Below are 6818 nucleotides of genomic sequence, written 5' to 3'. Positions count from 1 at the left end.
CTACTTTCGTTGCCTGCTAAACGTGTACCTGGAGAAACTCCAACTTAAACAACATAGAAGCCATGCTATGCTGTGCTGAGAAATTGCCCATGATGCACATATCAATTCACCAGTGTTAAGCTAAAGATTGGTCTCCAGAAAACTATTTCGAAGTTGCTATATACTTCCAAATATATCACAGGAACATAGAAGTTGCGATCGTGTGGAAGACTAGTAATGCATATTAGTACAACCTCACTAGTAGCATAATTTATTGTGTACACCTACTAACACAAGCTGTTTCCATGCCGCAGCTACCGCGGCAGCTATAGCACTTGCTCTTGAATTCTTATTCAAGAATTCATCATTTTCAATATTCAAGAATTCAACATCAGAAGCATTAATTGGTGCAGCTAAACATTTTCAATGCTGTTAATGGTTGCACCACAATAATACTTCAAATTGCTGACTTCTTTGCTAGCTGGCGGTTACGCTTGTTGAGGATGCTCACCTCGGCCATGGTCCTCTCCACCACGTTCGTCATAAAGGTCGAGGTGATGTCCCTTGGACATCCTCCTGGGTTCGGCCTCCATCTCTGGTCTACGGCATGGATAATCTCCGCATCTTAGGTTAGGACTGTCAATGGGGTTGGGCCAGAAAGCCTGATGAGCCCGATCATTTAGTGAGCCCGATAATTTAGTGAACCCGATGAGTCCGATCATTTAGTGAGCCGGTCTGACTTTGAGCCTAAAAATTAGGCCCGAATTAAATGTGAGCCAAACTTGGACCTTATTAGGCTCAAACCCGATATAGGGCCGACCCTTTAATTACCTATATATATAATATTTATATTTTGATATTATGTATAATTATATATCCAAATATATTTTTACTAAATACTAAATATAAATATAAATTACAAAACATAAAAATACATTTAAAGACTCTTTCATGAGCTTTCTTGAGAGCCAATATTAGTAATGCATAACTAAATCTCTAATTTTTCTTATTGGTTGGATAAATTTTTGTATTAACATATTATTGGTTGATTTTTTTTTTGTCTACAAACACAAAAATCATCAAGCATATTTGGATTTAAATCACAAGATTATAAAAAAAAGTTTCAACTTTTAAAGATGTATTGGCTTATGATCGCATGTTTTATTACTATTTTTCATGCATTTTAAATGGATTAAATATAAATATTGTTGAAAAAATTTTTGGTTTATATACTTTTTAAGAACTATTATTTGTTCATGTTTAGTTTAAATATTATAGTCTTGTAAATGTTAAATTAGTTTTACAACTTAATAGTTATAGTAATTATATTAAGAAAATTAAAGAGTAATAAGTGAATTTGGGTTAAATCCGATTAAGGCTCAAAACCCGAATATTATGTGAGATGAGTATGAGTTTCACATTTACGAATTCGAAACTCATAACCCGAAACCCGAAAATGTTTCAAATTAAATGAGTTGAATTTGAACTCATCAAAGTCCGGCTCATTAGGCCCGATTGACAGGCCTACCTTAGGCCTTCCATTTCGGCTGCACGCCGATGAGGCCAGTTTACCTGACACAATGCGGGACCAGTGCTTTATCTGAAAAGCACCTGAGGCCCTTAAATGACTATTGTACGGAACCTCCCGTCAGCATGTCCAGGCTGCTACAGTGTCAGAATCAGATTCCCTGGTATGGGTCAGAGCCGTAATGGCAAGGACGCGGGTCCCACTAACATCAGCTCATTGTCCTGTTCTCCATTCCTGCTCTATAAATATCCCCCATTCACTCCCAACAAGTAAGCACGCTATTGTCTTTTTACTGTTCATTACTGTTTATCCTTTCAATATACTAACTTGATCGTCGGAATGATTCCAGGGGAGAAGCCCCGTCATTCACTTCAAATAAGCAGATCCCTCGCACCTCACATGAGAAAGGACTGATTTAGGTCGGTTCATCTACCCACCAGAAATCACCTCTTCAATTGGCGCCGTCTGTGGGAACGAATGTACTGCAAAATGAGACCTACGGGATCCAGGAGTAGATGAGTTCCCTCTATTGGACCTGAGTCCAGCTCCGCTGCTCAGCACGACCGTGTGTCTGAAGAGCAGGGGTCCCCCAGGGCCCCACCCACGAACGAAGACGCCGTAGTCCGGATGAGCGAATTCGTGGCAAAAAATCCTAGCATTTTCGAAGAGCTAGGGAGATACTTTAAGAGGCAGGAAAAAGAAGAATACTTACTAGTTGCTAAGGAATCGGACGAGAAGGAACTGATCTCGGCTGTAGGAACTGATCTCGGTTGAAGAGAATGACCTCAGCAGCACACAAATTTGCGAAGGAAGAATAGAAAATGATGAACAGTACGGTGAAAAGGGCCCCTTATTTATAGGGGTTAGAGGGAATCCGAAGAAGCGGCAAGAATCCGAAGAGGCGGCAAGAATCCGAAGAGGCGGCCACATTCAAATTCAAAAGGACATCTCTCTATCTTCATTAATATCCCGTACTTTCAACTGACACCCTCTCTGCACGAACCGTCACGCCCACCACGTCCTTTCAACTGACCTGTCCACGTGTCACGCCCTCTCATATTCCGGAATAGGTTCAGATACTAGAATCTAAACAGTCTTGGAACAAGGAAGCCTTAGTACCCCATGAGCTCCTGTGCTCCCAAGGCTTGGGGGGTTTATTGAGGATGCTCACCTCGGCCACCATGGCCAAGGTCCTCTCCACCTCGTTCGTCATACAGGCCGAGGTGATGTCCCTTGGACATCCCCCTGGGTTCAGCCTGCATCTCTGGTTTACGGTATGGATGATCTCCGCACCTTAGGCCTTCCATTTCGGCTGCCCACCGATGAAAACAGTTTACCTGACACAATACAAGACCAGTGTTTTATCTAAAAAGCACCTGAGACCCTTAAATGACTATTGTACAGAACCCCCCGTTAGCATGTCCAGGCTGCTACAGTGTCAGAGTCAGACCCCTTGGTATGGGTTAGAGCCGTAATGGCCAGGACGTGGGTCCTGCTAACATCAGCCCACTGTCTTGTCCTCTATTCCTACCCTATAAATACCTCCCATTCACTCCCAACAAGTAAGCACGCTATTACCTTTTTACTGTTCATTACTATTTATCCTTTCAATATACTAACTTGATCGTCGGAGTGATCCCAAGGGAGAAACCCCGCCATTCACTTCGGATAAGCAGATCCCTCACACCTCATCTGAGAGATGACTGATTTAGGTCGGTTCAGCTACCCACCAGAAATCACCTCTTCACTTGTCATCTGGATTTCTTCTCTCATTGCATAATTTCCATCCTCGCGCCTATCATCTTAGTGGCTGAATCAATCTCTTTTGTAACCTCTATCGGTTTCCAAATTAAGCTAAATCATCACTTCAACTTCATGAACATTATGCTCCATCAAAGATTCTCGAAGAACATGAATTGCAGTTGGACTGACGAATAGCCTTTTTAGCTTGATTTGATTTATAAGAACTATTTTCTCAATTTGCAAGGCCTATTGATAATAGTCCTAACAGCGCCAGTTAGCGAATTGAACCTCCACACGGATTGAGCTTTTTTAGGCTGTTGCAATAGGCCATCATCTTGGACCATGTTGATACCTCGGTCTGCCTGAGTCCTCCATTAGCCCAGCTCGTTCACTCCTTGTCGACAACAGACACCTCGTCTCGTAATCACCCGAGACGAGATGAGGTAATCAACGAGGTTACACTGGAGAGGCGCCCCACCTCGTCTACTCCCTTGCTCAGGACTATTAACACCTCGGCCATTTGATTAACTCATAATTGATGGAGCGATTTGACTGCCAGTCACTCTACTAATCAGACTTATATTTGGCACCGCCGTCATAGGCTACGTTTTGATGTCATATAGAAAGTAGACCTCATCAGTCCTTCCTTAGGTACAAGTATTATGAATACTCATCTAATACTCTCAGAATAAGGAGAATCCAACTTGCATATTAAACTCCCGAACCATAACTAGCTTAAGTTAAGTATCGGAGTGAGACTGGGGAACAAGACCCCAGCTACCTAGTTTTTTGAAGCTCGTGTGTTCTCGACTTGGCTCGTTTTAGACCACATTTCCAAATTCCTGGTGGTTAACTATTTCTCTTCACTTTGACGCCAACTTGCTTTGCTGTTTTCCTCCTGGACCGGTTCTTTTTCCCCGGTGGGAGAAGTTTACTCGCCGTCCCGTCAGACCTCTCCAGAGGGTTGGGATAGACCATTCGTCAGATATTGTTGACCTCCGAAAAATTCAGACATCTCCTTAATCGTTTGTGAGACGACGTCGCCTTTTATGTTGGCTATTCAAACTTTGTTAACTATTTTGCCCATGAATTTTAGTTCCAATGATTGCCATTGCCCGTAATATTGATGATGGTGATCTAAGATTACAAGAGTCTCTTGTCCTTTGCATCTGCATCTTCTGGATGTTTATATGAACGATATGCGCCACAGAGGAAAACCGAAGACAATGCTCCATAAATTTAAGTTTGAGCTACTTTTACGTGCCGCATATATTAGAATATCTGAAGAGTCACTTCTAGCTTCCCGCATGCAAACACGCACATATGAGATTCAACTTTCAAGCTGTGATCCGCGTAAAATTCGATCGAAGCACACTTGACACTAAACCTCAAAAAGCAACCGTTAGAAAAACTCAAAAAAAAAAAACAAATATAGATTCTTGAGGTCAAGGGTTAAGTATGAACACACGTAAAAGTAAAGAAATACCTTACTTCCCACGTCTGGATGTCATAATAACTTTCCTTCTTTCTTTCCTTTCTTTTCCCTATCTTCTATAAGCTTTCATCATCAGCTAACCCCTTTTGCTTTTTGGACGGCTATCTGTCTTCTTTTTTCCACCCAATCTGTCAAACTTTCCACCTATAGATTCCTTTACGACCACCATTTTCTCGTCACCATAAATTGATCAGATCCCTCGTGACAACCTAGAGTAAAACGCGAATCTTTCGTATCAAGTTGGTTCTCTTATATCAAGAAACCAACCTCTGATACTCGTTATATTAACTTGCGATCGAGTCCAATGGCAACATCAAATGCTTATGCATTCCATAATTCATCTTCTCAAAGAGCAGTAGCAATGGTATTGGCCTTGGTATCTGCAATCGTGCTTTCGCCATTGTACATCGATCGAAGAGGAAGTGAATACCGATATGAAACGAAATGGAGTTCAGGGTTTGTGTTGCCTGTGGTTGTTGCAGGATTAATTGTCGCCATTAAGACTACCGCATCATCATCTACTTCAACTTCACGGGGAGGGACAAGATCAGCTCGGTTGTTTCCATCTTCAGAACCTTCGTCTGTGCTCAAAATTGGGAGTTCCTCTTGGGGACTTGCTGGCATTTTGGTCATGCTAATGCTCGTTCTATCATGGCAATCCTCGGTGCAACATTTCTTCTGGAGATAGAGGACTCGAAGAATTCGTCCAGCTGTTATATTTGGTCGTTATTTTGCTTCTTTTTCAGCTAGTTCTGCCCCTTGAATCTCTGTAACTAGTTTCCTAATTATACAAGTTAATGTATGTCAAATCTTGTCAGGCCGTGAAACATAATTGTACTCGCCTTGAATGCAAGAGGAAGCATGTTTAATAATTCCCTGCCGTCTCGGGGCCCAAATAAGTGAACTAAATCACGTATTTAGGCTTGGTCAAATGCATCCCTTTGGTTAAAAGTTGGACTTGATTTCTAATGTCCAAGTACAAGCCAAGGTCGATTTAAAAGCCCAAAATTTTGAAATTTTATCTCACGAGCTCCTGAAGCTTAATTAATAGGGTATAGACTTTTAGAATTTGTATTTCATATATGCAGTTATATTAAACTAGAGGTGTCAAAATGGGTGATTTTGGCGGGTTTGGGTTGGATAAAATGGGTAATGAGTATAAGTGAGTCAACCCATTTATACCTATTTAATTAGATGGGTATAAATGAGTAAGTCAAAAAATGAATTGGGTAATTCAATTACCCATTTATAACCCACTTATTTTAATTTTTTGTAAACTCATTTAAATTTATTTTTTCAAACTAAGTTATCAATTTATACCGCTCTTTGTACCCACCATTAATTTTAAATATTTACTTATAATGTTCAATAAGCCTAATTATCAATTTTTTTTTCATTTATACTCTATGTCGCAAAATTACATATTATTTAATAATTGAATAATAAGAATAAAAAAATTGAACTAAGTACTATAAAAATTAATATGAAAACTTAATCCAAAAATTTTGAACCTCTAACATTTTTTTCATATATAAATTTAAATTTTCATTTTAGAAAGATAAGAAAAGAGGCTAAAACTTATCATAAATTGGTAATGCTAAAAAGTGAGCAAGTTAACAAATTAAGAGAAAATAAAATAATAAGATAAAACCAACAAATAATAATAATAATAGTGAAACAAAAGTAGTTAACATCATGACAAAATGAAATATTTGAAAATAAAAAAAAAAAGGATGGCGGAAGAGAAGAGATTTAGGGGAAGAGAATTCTAAATGGGTTATTTGGGTTTGATGAATTACCTAATAATATCCATTTATTAAATGGGTATTATTGGGTAACTCATTTATATCCATATACAAAAATTTAAGATACCCAAACCTACCTATTCATGGACGGGTATGGGTAAATTTAGTTAAGTGGGTTGGTTTGCCACCTATATATTAAACTAAACTGACCTATGGAAAAAAATATGTATATACTACTGTATTTATTAGAGCACAACGTCAACCGATTATGTTGGAGGGCTTGAACCTTTTAGTGTCAGTACCCAATTTCAAAATAATTTTTAAAAAA

This window comes from Coffea arabica, chromosome 4c, assembly GCF_036785885.1.
Source record: "Coffea arabica cultivar ET-39 chromosome 4c, Coffea Arabica ET-39 HiFi, whole genome shotgun sequence".
Classification (NCBI taxonomy): domain Eukaryota; kingdom Viridiplantae; phylum Streptophyta; class Magnoliopsida; order Gentianales; family Rubiaceae; genus Coffea; species Coffea arabica.
The sequence above is the reverse complement of the archived record's forward strand: the minus strand, read 5'-3'. Positions refer to the sequence as shown.